Source organism: Pleurodeles waltl, chromosome 12 (genome assembly GCF_031143425.1).
Source record: "Pleurodeles waltl isolate 20211129_DDA chromosome 12, aPleWal1.hap1.20221129, whole genome shotgun sequence".
NCBI lineage: Eukaryota > Metazoa > Chordata > Amphibia > Caudata > Salamandridae > Pleurodeles > Pleurodeles waltl.
Window position 1 is genome coordinate 30,211,781 of NC_090451.1, and position 18,919 is coordinate 30,230,699.

The 18,919-nt window shown below is 46.2% G+C and overlaps 1 protein-coding gene across 2 annotated transcripts in view; it reads left to right on the forward strand.

Moving 5' to 3' along the window:
• The window catches only part of LOC138268239 (granulocyte colony-stimulating factor receptor-like), a 103,975-nt gene that overhangs the window by 81,446 nt on the left and 3,610 nt on the right, over window positions 1-18,919 (forward strand). The window lies entirely within an intron of this gene.

The following is an 18,919-nucleotide window of genomic DNA, read 5'->3' on the forward strand; positions in this document are numbered from 1 at the left end:
CATTCTGGCCATCTGCAGGTGAGGACTCCCAGCCCACCCATGCTGGCCTCCATCTGCAGGTGAGGACTCCCAGCCCACCCATGCTGGCCCCCATCTGCAGGTGAGGGCTCCCAACCCACCCATTCTGGCCATCTGCAAGTGAGGACTCCCAGCCCACCCATTCAGCCCCCTCCCTGCTAGTGATGGCCCCCATCCCACCCTTTCAGCCCATTTCCACCTCTAGGATTGGCTGACTGGTTCTGCACGGAATCAAGCTGTCTTGTGGATTTCTCAATCAATTAGCTAACAAGTACTGTTGGGGCTTCACCATAAAATACGTTGAAGGTCCCGAAAATGTTCCTTAGATGAGTCACTTCACAGATACACAAAGGTCTTCCCCTGAGTAACTGTCGGCTGCATCCCTGATAACGCGTCCCTCACTAGATAATTTACTCACTCTGGGACTCGTTTTAGGCCGATGAATCTTTTGACCCTGATTGAAGACACCTTAAGACTAGATAACTAATCAACATGTCAATCAATAAGTCAATAACGTCATCAATAGTCACCATAACAAATCAATAACATTAATAAGACTCGGAAACCACCATGACCTTTCAGTCATGAATAACCGCACCAGTTTAGTACGTTTTATGATGTTTATTCCCTATTGATTACAATTCTACGAGTAAGTTTATTAGTCTCAAAACCATGAAACACATCAGCATTGTCATAATATGGCAACTCGAATAAGATTTCATCAAAGCAAAGATCACAAACATTAGAACATAACACGACGTCAACATAGGTTAACCTTAGCAGAGTATCATTAGCGCACTTTTCAACAAAGCATTGATTCAGTCATTTGTCTATTTGCGTCCGTTTAGTGAACCCCTTAACTAACCTCGAATTAGCATTGGCATGTTGGGCTTCATGCAAAACAATTTAGCAACACAAATTTAGAAAAACATCTAACTATGATATCTGTCAAAAGAAGCAGTTGGTACCTAGAAAGGAAAGGCAAACAGACAATTACAATTTCATCATCATATAGTTACCCTCCGTAATGGGTCAGCATACAGAGTCAGTCTTCGTCCTCAGGACATCGGTTGGTTCGCCATCAGCCAGGAAACACAGCAAAATTCAGCAAGACAGGGTAAGTAGGAACACTTCCCTCATAAGGAGAAGAAGTATAGAACGGGCAAGGTAAGGGTGAGGATGGTTTGAAGAGTCAAACAGCAAAGTCTTTGGGCAGAGTGACAAAGGGCCTGATTCTAACTTTGGAGGACGGTGTTAAACCGTCCCAAAAGTGGCGGATATACCACCTACCGTATTACGAGTCCATTATATCCTATGGAACTCGTAATACGGTAGGTGGTATATCCGCCACTTTTGGGACGGTTTAACACCGTCCTCCAAAGTTAGAATCAGGCCCAAAGTGTCTGGAAAAATACGATTACATGTCCTTCAGCAAGTCAGCACACTGCACGTTATAAAAACACATTTATTATGAAACCAGGCAGCTAGGCCCGACTCATGCTAACTAAGGCCTAGTGAATTAATTAGCAAAACCTTAATATATAGCTCTTAATACTAATACAAAATCATACATTAGTGCATTAATAACTCATTATTAGTCAATTTCATTAGTCCCCGTATATATTGGTGGCCACTCCCCGTGGGCACATTTCAGACTCCCGTTTAGTAAAAACACATTAATACATTTTTCTATGCGGCATTATTATGCATTAGTTCATAAACATTTCATGTTAATTTTGATTATAAGAGCTACGCTCCAACAATCCCTCCTCTGATGACACTTGTCATCACACAAAACCTTTCCCATCACAACCTTTCACTTTCTTAAATTACGCATTTCAATTTCTTCTCCCTTCCTTAATTTGCATAAGTTTCTTTTACTATTTTCTCCTTTTTCTTTTCTTCTTTCCTTTTATTGCGTTTTGCCAATTTTTCTCTAATTGTTTTAGTAATTCTGCACAATAACCATAGTCCGAATAAACAAGCTAGAACAATCAATATACCTCATATTATTTTTGCAAGTATCCTATTCCAAATACTACCAAACCAATTCCCTACTTTAGTAATTCCCTTTCCAAACTTTTCCCAAACTCCAGGTTCCTTCAGCTCTTTCAAATCTGTTCTATCTCTTGTTAGGTTAGTAAGCATACTCCTAATCTTAATACTATTGTCAGGTATGAATGCACAACAATGGCGCTCATTAAGCATCTTACAGACTCCGCCACTTTTCGCTAAAAGAATGTCTAAAGCAAGCCGGTTTTGAAGAATCATAGCCCTCTCCGCAGCAAGTTCAGTATCCACCAGGAGTATAGCTCCTGTGAAGTTTGTCAGCATGCTATCCACAATAGTAGACAACTTTCGAATCTTTATGGAGTTTAAGATAACCCCCACTGAAGGAATTATGGCTCCAAATATATCACCAGCAGCCGCTGTCTCTCTCTTCTGTCTAGTATGATGTAGTTCAGACATTTTAGGAAGTTGTTTTAAATCATCAATTTGGTAAATCTTTGGGAAAACTATTCCCACATAACATGTCCCATACCATCCCTTTGGAAGACGGTAATAAGCATTGAGTCCACATATATAATAGATCCCAGGGATCGCTGGATCCTGTCCATTTAGCATGAACGTCCACTTACTCTGAAACAAAAACACATGTCTGCACTCACTCGTTCCCACAAATAGTGTCATGATCAGATTTTGGCCTGTATATACAAAGCTTTCCTACGTGTAATGCATCTACAGCTAGCTTGCCTTGCGCCTTTATTGCACTATAAGCATAATCATTTGCAAACGTTCGTTTTTCTAATCCATTTTCTAGCTTTTCCTTTAACGCTTTTCTTCTATCCTCAGTGTGATCTAAGACGCGCTTCTCTACAGGCGTTAGTAAGCAGGTTAGATTATTGCGGTGCGCTTAACCTGTCCCAAATGTCAGTGTTGGCTCAAAGAAACCCCTAACTATTTTTATGCTATGTTCCTTAGCTGTTTTACTTAAAAACTCAATTATAGGCACAAAAGAAAACTCTACATCTAGATTAGAATAGAAGTATTGAATATATTCTTGATCATAGAATCTTGTTAATAGCAAACTACAGCTTATTCAGTAGGTAAGCGGCAAACTATGATAAGTAACCCCTTCTTGTACTGACGAAGGAATTTTCGTGCACACAAAGCAATTCTTCGCATCCATTGTTTCAACATACTCATTCAACAAGCGATAGAAAACATTAGTAGATAGTTCCTTCTTCATATTAGTTCCCTCATGCAAGTACTTCGTATCCTGCTCGAACCTCTCCCATGGTGTTAGTGTAGCAGTCTCAGGAGTTGGAGCATTGGTAATCGCACTCTTATCCACCAATGGCATTCCCACAATTACAGCTATAATTACTATTGCACACCCAATACCCAAAATAACACTCAACCATCTATGAAACCTACCCCTATTATCATTATTTCTAGTGTCATGATCTGTAAAGAATCAGAGAGCAGAATAATATAAAGCAAACAATCAACTTGAGGAAGATTTAAAAGCGCTTTTTTTTTTGTTTTGTTTTTTTTCTCGTGCAAAGTCTCTCTCTTGGCAAGTATTTACAGTATTTCACTCACTCCCAGGACCCTTTGTCAAATCAGGTTAGCAGCTTGTCATAATCATTTTTTCAGAGTCAATTCAGGTTAACAGTGTCACATCCGGTAATTTATCAGTCTCTTTTCTCAGGTTTCTTTCTCTGTTTAATGTCAGTTTAACACAGTCTCTTTCTATGGTTGAATTCAGGTGCTGTAGTATTGACATGGAATTTCTCGATCAAAACAGAATGCCAAGAATTCTTGTTGCCACTCAGCTGATGTCACATAAGCCCATTCAGGGTCTGCGTACCTCCTGTTTGCAACTCTCTTTCTTTTCAGTTTGCGATCATCCTGCAACTCTCCTTCACTGAGATCTTCTTTCCTTGTTGTGTCAATTTCTTCTTCTATTGTTTCATTAAGGACCACTTTCTCCTTTGCAGCTTGTGGTTCCGGCCAGTTATCTCCTTTAAGTGTTTTTCCTACTGCTCGGCCTTTCAGGATGTTGAACAGTGCCCTCCTCTTGTGCTATGGTGCTGTCTCTTGATGGACCTGCAAGCGGCTCAGGAGGAGTCGGAACACTTTGACCTCCTTCTGCCTCACATCCTTCGCCTTCAGGATCTGTCAAAGGCTCAACTTCAAACCCGTATCCGTCTGCTTCTGGGAGAACCTCTCTTTGGGTCGGTCCTCCTGGTGCCTCAGTTGAGATAGGCTCCCCGTCATCCCTCTGGATTTCCCCGTCATCCCTCTGGATTTTGTTTGCTGTTTGAGTGACCAAGCCGTCCTCAACGGGCTCTCCTTCAGTCTCAGTTCCCCTTTGATTACTCTCCGGCCTGGAGACTTCCTTCTCTGTAGCTGTTATTTTTGACAATTCGAGTTCCTCATCAGTTGGACACGTCACCTTCTAGCATGGATCCAGTTTGGAAGTCCTGCACATTTCACAGCAGTAGTAGTTGTCAGTATTACTTGATACGACCCCTTCCAACGTGGCTCTAAACACGACTTCCTCACGTGTTTCTTAACAACAACCCAGTCACCGGCTTTCAGGGTGTGACCTGGATCAGTTATCGGTGGCAATGTGGTAGCTTCCACCTGGTGAGAGAAAGAGCGGACCACTTCAGCCAGACCCTTGCAGTAGTCCAACACCATATCATCCGTGATCTTCACAAGAGCATTTGCAGGCACTGCGGGCAATCTCATAGCTCGGCCCATAAGAATTTCATGAGGAGGCAGTCCTGTTTTCTTGTCGGGTGTGTTTCTCATTGACATCAGCACTAAGGGCAATGCATCTGGCCATTTCAAATTTGTGGCTGCACACATCTTTGCCATTCTCGACTTCAAGGTACCATTCATGTGCTCCACTAGTCCTGATGCTTCATGGCGATAGCTACAATGTAATTTCTGTTCAATGTTCAGGGCAGCACACAAGAGCTTAATCACCTCATTGTTGAAGTGACTTCCCCTATGTGATTCTAAAGAGATCGGGAACCCGAAATGTGGTATCAACTCCCTAAGCAGCAGCTTCGCTACTGTGAGGCTGTCATTTCTACGTGTAGGGTAAGCTTCAATCCAGTAACTGAAAATGCACACAACCACCAACACGTACCTCAGACCTCCACATACAGGCATCTCAATAACATCTATCTGCATTCTGCTAAATGGACCTCCTGCTCTCCCAATGTGGCTCAAATTCATCACGGTCCCTTTCCCCGCATTCATCTGCTGACAGATAATGCAGCTGTGACAGATAACTTCTGCAGCTTGTCTGAATTTTGGATTGAACCAATCGACTTTGAACAACCTGATCATTGCGTCTCTCCCAACATGTGCTTGACCATGATAAAACCTTGCAAACTGTGACAAAAGGCTGTTTGGCAAAACCATTTTCCCCTCTTCTGAAACCCATAAATCATCAGATCTCTGTACGCATTGCATTTTGAGCCAAGAGCGTTTCTCCTCTTTGCTGGCACGTCCCTGCAATGATCTCAACTCATCCAGTGTGTCAACCACCCTTAATGCATACCCTGGGCATGTTTCATTTTCAGTTTCAGGTTACAATTCCCATTGGTCTCGAAACGATATACAGTTCAATGCACAAAACCTTGCGACTTGATCTGCATATCAGTTTCCCATTGAAGCAAAGTCTTGTGATTTAACACGAGTGCTGCATTTCACCACGGCAATTTCAAGAGGTAACTGAATCGCGTGCAACAACTCCTCAATTCTTTCACCATTTTTCACTGGAGAACCAGAAGAGGTCAGGAAACCCCTCTGTGACCACAACTGGCCAAAATCATGGACAATTCCAAATCCGTATCTGCTATCAGTATAAATAGTGACTTTCAAGTTCTCAGCAGCGTGGCATGCCCTAGTAAGAGCAATTAATTCAGCCACTTGAGCAGAGTACACTCTTTCGAGCCAAGATGCTTCTAGGATACCAGCGATTGTGCACACAGCGTATCCGGCTCTCAGTACTCCTACTGAGTCTCTCAGGCATGAGCCATCAACAAAGATAATGTAATCATTTTCCTCCATTTGGGCATCTTTAATGTCGGGTCTTTGTTTGGTGCACAGTTGCGTTACCTCAAGACAATCATGTTCTACCTCCTCAGCATCATCAATGTCTGCATTTGCATTTGGAAGCAAAGTTGCCGGGCTCAACACAGTACATCTTTTTAAGGATACATTTGGTGACCCCAGTATAATTGTTTCATACTTAGTTAGGCGAGCATTCGTCATATGTTGAGTCTTTGTTCGGTTCAGCAGAATTTCAAATGAATGTGGGACCATTACTGTTAAGGGATGTCCCATCACTATACCTTCACACTGAGTGAGGCTTTGAACAACTGCTGCAACTGCATGCAAACAACCCGGTAAGGCTGCTGCGACTGGGTCCAAAGTAGCTGAAAAATATGCTACTGGGCGGTTTGCACCTCCATGGACCTGTGTTAGGACAGACAAAGAATAAGCATCACGTTCATGATAAAAAACAATACAAAAGGCTTTGTGTAATCAGGCGTACCTAAATCTGGTGCCCTGCACATGCTTTCCCTTAGTTCAATGAATGCCCTCATCTCTTTCTCGGACATGGTTATGGCACCCCGGCCGTCTTGAATTTCTTTGACAGTCAACCTCACCAAGGGTTTAGAAATAATCGAGAAGTTGGGAATCCACTGACGACAGTAACCCGCCATTCCCAAAAACATCCTAACGTCCCTCTTGGTTGTCGGGGGATCCATCTGCAATATGGCTGTCACCCTTTATTTGGATATTTTCCTCGACCCGTTTTCAATCAGGTGACCTAAGTACTTCACCTCTTTCTGACAGTACTGTAGCTTCTTTGGGGACACTTTATGTCCGTTCTTTCCCAAATTATTCAGTAAGGCAATAGTATTGTACCTGCAGTCATCTCTCTTTTTGGACGCAATTAACAAATCATCAATGTACTGTACTAGAGTTGAACTAAAAGGCAATTCTAATGATTCCAAGCCCCTCTTCAATATCTGATTGAAGATGGAAGTTGATTCAGAAAACCCTTGAGGAATTCGACACCAACTGTAAACCTTGTCCAGGAATTTGAAACTGAAGAGAAATTGGCTATCCTCATGAAGAGGCACCGAAAAGAATGCTTGAGACAGGTCCACAACTGTGAACCATTCTGCATCACACGGAACCTGAAACACAATCACGGCTGGATTTGGCACTATGGGGCAACATTTTACCACAATCTCATTAATTTTTCTCAGGTCTTGAACAATTAAAACTTTCCCACAAGGCTTTTTCAGGCCCATTATTGGTGAATTACACGGGCTGCTCATCACTTTTTTTTAGAACCCCTTGCTTTACAAAGTCTGCAATTATCTGTGTCACCTGTATAAGAACATCCTGTGCCATGTGGTACTGCAGCACCTGGGGAAACACGGCATTTGGCTTCACTTCTACCTTGACTGGCTCCACTCCTCTTAATAATCCCACTTCCTTTCCTGTCAAGTCCCACACTTTCTCTGTCACTGTTCCCTGTAATTCGGCTGGTAAATCAGTCACTGTGAACATCAGGAAGAAGATTATCAAAGGGTACTCCTCATTTGCGGTTTCCGTCTCCGTCTCTGAGATCTGACCATCATCCCCTTCATCATCACTGCTTGTCTGCACCTCCATTGGAACAGGTAATCGAACACCTCGTTTTACACAGTAAGGGCCAGATGTACGAAAGGATTTTACCCATTCTGTGTCTATGGGAAAAAGCTTTCGTACATATGGCCCTAAGTCTCTTCCCAGTAGGGATACGGGACTCGAGTCACAGACTACAAATCTGTGTAATCCCTGGAAGGTACCAATCTCAACTTGGACCGGATCTGTAATTGGATTTGTCAGGAGCTGATTTGCTACTCCTACCACCCTTATGGTATGCCCCGAAAGTGGCAATTTCGGAACCTCTGCACTTCTGACTGTAGAGCGTGTAGCTCCTGTATCAACTAGGAACGAAACCTTATGACCCATCACCTTTCCCTGAACATAAGGTCCCCTCTGATCTACTTCTAGGGATGCTGCAAGCCTGCACTCCTCACTATCTGAACAATCATCCGACCATTCATCGTTTATTCCATCCTCACCACGCAATGGGAACTGTTGTACTGTATCATTTTGACTCATTGTTTGACCTGTGACCTGTTGAGGAAGCATCACCTGTTGCTGTCCCATTGGAGCTAGTGGTAACTGCATTTGCTGTCTAGGTACCATGGGAACCTGCTGTTGTACCTGCTGCATCTGTGCTGGTTGAACACGTGGCATTTGCATTTGTTGCATAGGCTGGAGACCCTGCATCTGCACCATGTTATTCTGGAAGTTCGGATTTTGACCCCTCATTCTTGGACCCCTCACATTTTGAAATGTATCAACATCATTGCTTTATTGAACAACACCATCCTGCACCATCATTGGGCACTCCCGCTTCCAATGTCCCACACCCCGCACCCGTGACATGGTAACACCTTTTTCATCCCTTGCACATCATTTTGAACCACAACGGTATTCAAATTTGGAACACGGTTCACAAAACCTCCTCGACCTCTGCCTTTTTGTTGCATCTGAAACATTCCGTTTCCTTGAGGTTGTTGTTGTACCACCTGCTGTACTCCATTTCCCTGCATCCCTGCCTAAGCTGCCTTAATTTGAATCACCATCACCTTCAGCTTCCTTTGCTTCAATTCAGTCTCATCGCTGCAGTATTTCACATACTGCAACACCTCATCAATCGGTTTCGCTTGCAAACAGATCAAATGATTCTTAATCATCTGGCTAATCTCTGGTCTCAACCCTTCAACAAACCTGAATGCAAGGTGATTCATGTCTTTCGGTTCTATGACCTCAGTGCCACTATAGTGTTTGAATGCCTTCAACAGCCTCTCATAGTAAGCATGTATCGACTCTTTGCCTTCCTGTGATGTTCGGTCAATTTTCTGCCAATCAGGAACCTTCGGCGACACTTTCTGCTTCAAAAACTCAATCACCTTATGATAATACCTCATCACCTCAGAAGACGGTGCTCCAGTAATCTTGTCCCTTGCCGGTTCCTCTGTCGGCCAATCCACACCTCTCTTGCACTCAAGCCATAAGTCAGCTGGGACTATGATCTCAAACAATGTATTCAAGTCTTCCCAAAGACATTTCGCAAGCTTCACAAACCTGTCCATCTGCTGGTACCACTCTATTGGCTTCTCCCTCAACCTGGGATAGTCATTTGTGAATGACAGGATATCACCCCTACACCACGGTACATGGACTAAAACCCCTCCAGCTGTTTCTCTCATTGGTAAAAAATGTATTGTTCCTGTGTCTGGTGTAGCTTTCGCCTGCTTCGGTTCTGGGCAGTCACCTTTCTCTTTGTCTCTCTTCTTTGCCCATCTGCCTTCCCATTTCTCTAATGCTCCCCAAATTTGAGCACTCTGCAATATCTCTTTAAGATGTGCCTTCATTCCGGTGGATCTCATGTGATCGAAATCTTTAGGTTCAAAGTCTAACCTATAACTCCTCTTCAGATGCTTAGTATTGTCGAAGTCTATACCGTATTTGTACGCTAGATTTGCCAACCTCTGATGTACCCTGTTCACTTCTTTGGTTATTTTGGGGCACAGAAACCTCAATTCTGCTTCCGCGTCTGACTCTAATCTGTTCACCCCCATTGTTCCTTCTACTAATTCTGTGGCTTCCACACCCAGCCTCACAAAATTCAGGTATTCCTCTCTTTCTGACCTCTCTGCGGTCACTGAAGTAGTCTGCGGAGTGTTGAGCCTGTCTAACCACTCATTCAATTGTTGCGCTGTCCGGTGCTGTGGAGTCCAGGAGGTCCCAGAGTTCAACGGCGTGCTTGTGGACGGAACGAGCGTTGACCAGAATGCATTTGAGGTGGTTGATGGCGCGTGGGCTTGTGGTCGTGGTAGTTGCATGGTGGAAGATGCGTTTGCAGGAGTTGCAGGCGAAGGGTCCATGGGTGCGTTTGGGGTGAGCTTGGAAGCAGGTGTTGGAGCGCCCTGGGTTGAGGGCGTGGAGGGTGGTGGGGTCGTTGCGGATCAGCGGGGCTTGGGAGAGCTAGGGGCTAGGGGTCGTGGCGCTGGGCGCGGGCCAGGCGCGGACGGGCGCAGACGGGCTTGCATCTGGCGTGCCTCTGGCGCGCCCGCTGCACAGACGCGCAGCGGCCGCCATATGAGGTAGGAGGGGTCAGCTGGGGGCGATTGGGAGCTGGGGGGCGGGGCGTGCAGGAGGTTGCGGCAGGAAAGCGCGAGGGAGGGGGGACAGGTAGAGTGAGCAGGAGAGAGGGTGAGTAGCGCGGGGCAGGGCGAGGGGCTGGGAGGTGGGGGGTACTTACTGTGAGGTGGGTCTCAGGAACTCAGGAACCTGGAGGAGCTGCAGCGGCAGGGGGAGCGACCTCCCCTTGGGTCCATTCTGTATCGAAACTGTATCGCTTGTCTGTACTGTATTGGTGATTCCCTTATTTTGTGTCGGATCTTTAGGACCCGCACTAGTACTCAGTCCATTATTATACATGGCATATGGTGGTGGTCGATCATGTAACAACTGATTTAGAAACTCCTCATCGTCTGAATCATCTGCATCTGCCCAAGACTTCTGAGTCTCCTTCGGTTTACTAGAGCCCTTGTCGGATTTACAAGTGGCCTTCTTTCCCTCTGTCTCAGCTTCTTGTGTTATTGCCGGAAACATTCTAACTCCGTCAACTATTCCCCTTCTCCACATCTTGGTCTCGCTATCCCATCCAGCCTCCGCTAGAGTCTTTGCTGCTTTTCTCATTCTCCTCACAAATTTCTGCTGCCTCTGTTGTATGGCCATTAAATCCCAAATTGCTAATGCCTCAAACTGAGCTGGTCTCGGAGGCGGTTTTTGCTCACTTAACACCCTCCGCAAATTTTCCAAAATCCTTATATTGAACGTTCCGTACTCCGGAAATGCCAAACATCCCTCCTTTTCTGTCATGTTGCACCACTGCTGTAGCCAAAGACATGGCGCGACTCCCTTCTCCTTCATTACGGTACAAGCAGGCGTATCCTCTGGCGGTGTAGGGTCACCCACACTCGCTGCAATGTTCGTATCTCCCCTCAAAGCACTCTTTAGAGCCTTGAAAAACTTCATTTTTGCGTCTTTTATTTTGCTTAGAATCTAATCAGGAAGTGGCTTTAATTCCCAGAACACTCTTCACCTACATTCTCAACCAATTGCCTCTCACGGACGGCTGCCAATCCGTGCGCGACCCCTCTCGGCAACTGACCTATCCCAGCGCGGCTCCAATGACATCACACTCACACACACACTGCGGCTGACAAAGTCTTGCATTTTGTCTTCCTCACACAGAAACTAATGCAATATATTGCGAGCACCTTAACAATAAACTCAAATTTGCCGGTTTATTACAGGAAGGGTAACACAATTGCTTCAGAACTTTACAGAGATTTCACTTGAAGCCTCGGCTGCTACTCTCTCCTTCTCAGCTCCTGCACTCCCAAGCAGAATTCGACCCGCAAATCCTACTCTCGACTTGTCAATGGTTCATTCTAGTGCACTTTAGAACTTGCCAAATCTCCATCGAAGGTGGCATTCAGACAATTGACTCAAACTTGACTTGTCAACCATGCCCGATTGCCCTTTTAAACCGCACAAATTACAACATAAACCAAGTGTCTCATACACTTTTCAATATACTCCGGAGTCTCAGACCACAAGACGCCTGTAAATCACCGACAACCACGTGGACAATTTTTGAGCACAAAGCGCCACACTCACATGAAGTTCACCAACTTCCCTACTCTCATACTGCGGAGTACGCCCACTCCTACTAAAAAATTACCTGGCCTAAATTCACACAACTTCACAAATCACCTGCGATATGCATAAGCTGAGCAAGCGCAAATCTATTTCACACATGCTAGGACGCCGAGAACATACCCAACTCACTTAGGCAAGCGCCTAGATTACGGGAAAGTCATTTGGGACTTAGAGACACATCATACCTCCAATTTGCATTATTTCGGAAACACTTTTAAACAATGGTCCCTCTTCCTAGGGCCCCCAAAGGGCCAAACCGTCCTCTGCTACCAGAACTGATAACGTGTCCCTCACTAGATAATTTACTCACTCTGGGACTCATTTTAGGCCGATGAATCTCTTGACCCTGATTGAAGACACCTTAAGACGAGATAACTAATCAACATGTCAATCAATAAGTCAATAACGTCATCAATAGTCACCATAACAAATCAATTAGATTAATCAATAACATTAATAAGACTCGGAAACCACCATGACCTTTCAGTCATGAATAACCACACCAGTTTAGTACGTTTTATGATGTTTATTCCCTATTGATTACAATTCTACGAGTACGTTTATTAGTCTCAAAACCATGAAACACATACGCATTGTCATAATATGGCAACTCGAATAAGATTTCATCAAAGCAAAGATCACGAACATTAGAAGATAACACAACGTCAACATAGGTTAACCTTAGCAGAGTATCATTAGCGCACTTTTCAACAAAGCATTGATTCAGTCATTTGTCTATTTGCGTCCGTTTAGTGAACCCCTTAACTAACCTCGAATTAGCATTGGCATGTTGGGCTTCATGCAAAACAATTTAGCCACACAAATTTTGAAAAACATCTAACTATGATCTCTGTCAAAAGAAGCAGTTGGTACCTAGAAAGGAAAGGCAAACAGACAATTACAATTTCATCATCATATAGTTACCCTCCGTAATGGGTCAGCATACAGAGTCAGTCTTCGTCCTCAGGACATCGGTTGGTTCGCCATCAGCCAGGAAACACAGCAAAATTCAGCAAGACAGGGTAAGTAGGAACACTTCCCTCATAAGGAGAAGAAGTATAGAACGGGCAAGGTAAGGGTGAGGATGGTTTGAAGAGTCAAACAGCAAAGTCTTTGGGCAGAGTGACAAAGTGTCTGGGTAATAGCAAGAAATTCGCAATGGCAACTCCCAATGGCTCCTCGTGTCAAAGGTTTTTATCCCTTTTCTGTTGTACAGTCCCCTAATTTCTAATTGGGCAGGTTTGGCACCCCACTATCTCCATCCAATGGGTTTCCATTGGTACCATCAAAATTGTCACCTTATAACAGTTCTCACGTAGTTTATTGGTTCTTGTGATTGACGTCTCCACCGGGTAGAATGTCCGGTATGATTTCATATTCTCGTGGTCCTCTCGCATCCCCAGTCAGTGGTTCCATTGTCTATACCGGTTTAAGCGACCTTGTACCTTTTGCGAGTCTACCCTGTTGCATTGAGCAAGAATGTTTCCTTGAGCAAGTCGAGTTTCATGAGAACGGATCTCCTACAGTTACACTCATCTTTTAGCTTCTGGAAAAATACGATTACCTGTCCTTCAGCAAGTCAGCACACTGCACATTAGAAAAACACATTTAATATGAAAACGGGCAGCTAGGCCCCAACTCATGCTAACTAAGGCCTAGTGAATTAATTAGCAAAACCTTAATATATAGCTCTTAATACTAATACAAAATCATACATTAGTGCATTAATAACTCATTATTAGTCAATTTCATTAGTCCCCGTATATATTGGTGGCCACTCCCCGTGGGCACATTTCAGACTCACGTTTAGTAAAAACACATTAATACATTTTCTATGCGGCATTATTATGCATTAGTTCATAAACATTTCATGTTAATTTTGATTATAAGAGCTACGCTCCAACACCCCCGTGTCACTAATGCACCTCGGCCCCCATGTGGACGCTCCCATTGCATCAACATGGGGTCCTCGCCAAAAGGCTTTGGCGCCTTCCTTCTGGTCCCATCCCTAGAGCTGTGACTGTTGGTTTCAAGTTGGAATTCTTTTTTAAAGAAGGGCAACATTTTCAAAGAGTGTTTGCCAGGCAGGGAAGGGCCCAAAGGAGTGTTGGTTCTCACTGTGGAGGTACACATGAGTGCCAGATGCCCCCTGGAAGCCCCCAGGTGTGTTAGAATCTGGCACGTAGAGCCAGGCAAGTCCTCGGGTACAGTACTGAAAGCAAGGTAACTATTCGGGTACAATGCAGAACCGGAACTTGTTGAGGTAAAATGCAGAGAGCCATAAGTGTGCTGGGGTTCAGTGCAGAGAGCCAGGAAAGTGCTGAGTTATAGTGCTGCGAGCCAGGGAAGTACAAAGGTACAGTGATGAGAGCCAGAAAGTGCTGAGGTATAGTGCTGCGAGCCAGGGAAGTATAAAGGTACAGTGCTGAGAGCCAGGAAAGTGCTGAGGTATAGTGCTGCGAGCCAGGAAAGTATAACGGTACAATGCTCTAAGCCAGGGAAGTATAACGGTACAGTGCTGAGAGCCAGGAAAGTGCTGAGGTATAGTGCTGCAAGCCAGGAAAGTATAATGGTACAGTGCTGAGAGCCAGGAAAGTGCCGAGGTATAGTGCTGCGAGCCAGGGAAGTACAAAGGTACAGTGCTGAGAGCCAGAAAGTGCTGAGGTATAGTGCTGCGAGCCAGGGAAGTATAAAGGTACAGTGCTGAGAGCCAGGAAAGTGCTGAGGTATAGTGCTGCGAGCCAGGGAAGTATAACGGTACAATGCTCTAAGCCAGGGAAGTATAAAGGTACAGTGCTGAGAGCCAGGAAGTGCTGAGGTATAGTGCTGCGAGCCAGGGAAGTATAAAGGTACAGTGCTGCGAGCCAGGAAGTGCTGAGGTATAGTGCTGCGAGCCAGGGAAGTATAAAGGTAGAGTGCTGAGAGCCAGGAAAGTGCTGAGGTATAGTTCTGCGAGCCAGGGAAGTATAAAGGTACAGTGCTGAGAGCCAGGAAAGTGCTGAGGTATAGTGCTGAGAGCCAGGAAGTGCTGAGGTATAGTGCTGCGAGCCAGGGAACTACAAACGCACAGTGCTGAGAGCCAGGAAGTGCTGAGGTATAGTGCTGCGAGCCAGGGAACTACAAAGGCACAGTGCGGAGAGCCAGGAAGTGCTGAAGTATAGTGTGCGAGCCAGGGAAGTATAAAGGTACAGTGCCGAGAGCCAGAATGTGCCGAGGTATAGTGCTGCAAGCCAGGGAAGTATAAAGGTACAGTGCTGCGAGACAGGAAAGTGCCGAGGTATAGTGCTGAGAGCCAGGAAAGTGCTGAGATATAGTGCTGCGAGCCAGGGAAGCATAACGGTACAATGCTCTAAGCCAGGGAAGGAAGGTACAGTGCTGAGAGCCAGAAAATGCTGAGGTATAGTGCTGAGAGCCAGGGAAGTATAACGGTACAGTGCTGAGAGCCAGAAAGTGATGAGGTATAGAGCTGCGAGCTGGGAAGTACAAAGGTACAGTGCTGACAGACAGAAAGTGCTGAGGTATAGTGCTGCGAGCCAGGGAACTACAAAGGTACAGTGCTGAGAGCCAGGAAGTGCTGAGGTATAGTGCTGCGAGCCAGGGAACTACAAAGGCACAGTGCTGAGAGCCAGGAAGTGCTGAGGTATAGTGCTGCGAGCCAGGGAACTACAAAGGCACAGTGCTGAGAGCCAGGAAGTGCTGAGGTATAGTGTGCGAGCCAGGGAAGTAAAAAGGTAGAGTGCTGAGAGCCAGAAAGTGCAGAGGTATAGTGCTGCAAGCCAGGGAAGTATAAAGGTACAGTGCTGAGAGCCAGGAAAGTGCTGAGGTATAGTGCTGCGAGCCAGGGAAGTATAACGGTACAGTGCTGAGAGCTAGAAAGTGCTGAGGTATAGTGCTGAGAGCCAGGGAAGTATAACGGTACAGTGCTGAGAGCCAGAAAGTGCTGAGGTATAGTGCTGAGAGCCAGGGAAGTACAAAGGTACAGTGCCGAGAGCCAGAAAGTGCCGAGGTATAGTGCTGCAAGCCAGGGAAGTATAAAGGTACAGTGCTGCGAGCCAGAAAAGTGCCAAGGTATAGTGCTGAGAGCCAGGAAGTGCTGAGGTATAGTGCTGCGAGCCAGGGAAGTATAAAGGTACAGTGCTGCGAGCCAGGAAGTGCTGAGGTATAGTGCTGCGAGCCAGGGAAGTATAAAGGTAGAGTGCTGAGAGCCAGGAAAGTGCTGAGGTATAGTTCTGCGAGCCAGGGAAGTATAAAGGTACAGTGCTGAGAGCCAGGAAAGTGCTGAGGTATAGTGCTGAGAGCCAGGAAGTGCTGAGGTATAGTGCTGCGAGCCAGGGAACTACAAACGCACAGTGCTGAGAGCCAGGAAGTGCTGAGGTATAGTGCTGCGAGCCAGGGAACTACAAAGGCACAGTGCGGAGAGCCAGGAAGTGCTGAAGTATAGTGTGCGAGCCAGGGAAGTATAAAGGTACAGTGCCGAGAGCCAGAAAGTGCCGAGGTATAGTGCTGCAAGCCAGGGAAGTATAAAGGTACAGTGCTGCGAGCCAGGAAAGTGCCGAGGTATAGTGCTGAGAGCCAGGAAAGTGCTGAGATATAGTGCTGCGAGCCAGGGAAGCATAACGGTACAATGCTCTAAGCCAGGGAAGTATAAAGGTACAGTGCTGAGAGCCAGAAAATTCTGAGGTATAGTGCTGAGAGCCAGGGAAGTATAACGGTACAGTGCTGAGAGCCAGAAAGTGATGAGGTATAGAGCTGCGAGCTGGGAAGTACAAAGGTACAGTGCTGACAGACAGAAAGTGCTGAGGTATAGTGCTGCGAGCCAGGGAACTACAAAGGTACAGTGCTGAGAGCCAGGAAGTGCTGAGGTATAGTGCTGCGAGCCAAGGAACTACAAAGGCACAGTGCTGAGAGCCAGGAAGTGCTGAGGTATAGTGCTGTGAGCCAGGGAACTACAAAGGCACAGTGCTGAGAGCCAGGAAGTGCTGAGGTATAGTGTGCGAGCCAGGGAAGTAAAAAGGTAGAGTGCTGAGAGCCAGAAAGTGCAGAGGTATAGTGCTGCGAGCCAGGGAAGTATAAAGGTACAGTGCCGAGAGCCAGAAAGTGCCGAGGTATAGTGCTGCAAGCCAGGGAAGTATAAAGGTACAGTGCTGCGAGCCAGGAAAGTGCCGAGGTATAGTGCTGAGAGCCAGGAAAGTGCTGAGATATAGTGCTGCGAGCCAGGGAAGCATAACGGTACAATGCTCTAAGCCAGGGAAGTATAAAGGTACAGTGCTGAGAGCCAGAAAATTCTGAGGTATAGTGCTGAGAGCCAGGGAAGTATAACGGTACAGTGCTGAGAGCCAGAAAGTGATGAGGTATAGAGCTGCGAGCTGGGAAGTACAAAGGTACAGTGCTGACAGACAGAAAGTGCTGAGGTATAGTGCTGCGAGCCAGGGAACTACAAAGGTACAGTGCTGAGAGCCAGGAAGTGCTGAGGTATAGTGCTGCGAGCCAAGGAACTACAAAGGCACAGTGCTGAGAGCCAGGAAGTGCTGAGGTATAGTGCTGTGAGCCAGGGAACTACAAAGGCACAGTGCTGAGAGCCAGGAAGTGCTGAGGTATAGTGTGCGAGCCAGGGAAGTAAAAAGGTAGAGTGCTGAGAGCCAGAAAGTGCAGAGGTATAGTGCTGCAAGCCAGGGAAGTATAAAGGTACAGTGCTGAGAGCCAGGAAAGTGCTGAGGTATAGTGCTGCGAGCCAGGGAAGTATAACGGTACAGTGCTGAGAGCTAGAAAGTGCTGAGGTATAGTGCTGAGAGCCAGAGAAGTATAACGGTACAGTGCTGAGAGCCAGAAAGTGCTGAGGTATAGTGCTGAGAGCCAGGGAAGTACAAAGGTACAGTGCCGAGAGCCAGAAAGTGCCGAGGTATAGTGCTGCAAGCCAGGGAAGTATAAAGGTACAGTGCTGCGAGCCAGGAAAGTGCCAAGGTATAGTGCTGAGAGCCAGGAAAGTGCTGAGGTATAGTGCTGCGAGCCAGGGAAGTATAACGGTACAGTGCTGAGAGCCAGAAAGTGCTGAGGTATAGTGCTGAGAGCCAGGGAAGTATAACAGTACAGTGCTGAGAGCCAGGAAAGTGCTGAGGTATAGTGCTGCGAGCCAGGGAAGTACAAAGGTACAGTGCTGAGAGCCAGAAAGTGCTGAGGTATAGTGCTGCGAGCCAGGGAAGTATAAAGGTACAGTGCTGAGAGACAGAAAGTGCTGAGGTATAGTGCTGCGAGCTGGGAAGTACAAAGGTACAGTGCTGAGAGGCAGGAAAGTGCTGAACTATAGTGCTGTGAGCCAGGGAACTACAAAGGCACAGTGCTGAGAGCCAGGAAGTGCTGAGGTATAGTGCTGCGAGCCAGGGAACTACAAAGGCTCAGTGCTGAGAGCCAGGAAGTGCTGAGGTATAGTGATGCGAGCCAGGGAACTACAAAGGCACAGTGCTGAGAGCCAGGAAGTGCTGAGGTATAGTGTGCCTGCCAGGGAAGTATAAAGGTACAGTGACGAGAGCCAGAAAGTGCTGAGGTATAGTGCTGAGAGCCAGGAAAGTGCTGAGGTATAGTGCTGCGAGCCAGGGAAGTACACCGGTACAGTGCTGAGAGCCAGAAAGTGCTGAGGTATAGTGCTGAGAGCCAGGGAAGTATAACGGTACAGTGCTGAAAGCCAGAAAGTGCTGAGGTATAGTGCTGAGAGCCAGGGAAGTATAAAGGTACAGTGCTGAGAGCCAGAAAGTGCTGAGGTATAGTGCTGTGAGCCAGGGAAGTACAAAGGTACAGTGCTGAGAGCCAGAAAGTGCTGAGGTATAGTGCTGCGAGCCAGGGAAGTATAAAGGTACAGTGCTGAGAGCCAGGAAAGTGCAGAGGTATTGTGCTGCGAGCCAGGGAAGTACAAAGGTACAGTGCTGAGAGCCAGAAAGTGCTGAGGTATAGTGCTGCGAGCCAGGAAACTACAAAGGCACATTGCTGAGAGCCAGGAAGTGCTGAGGTATAG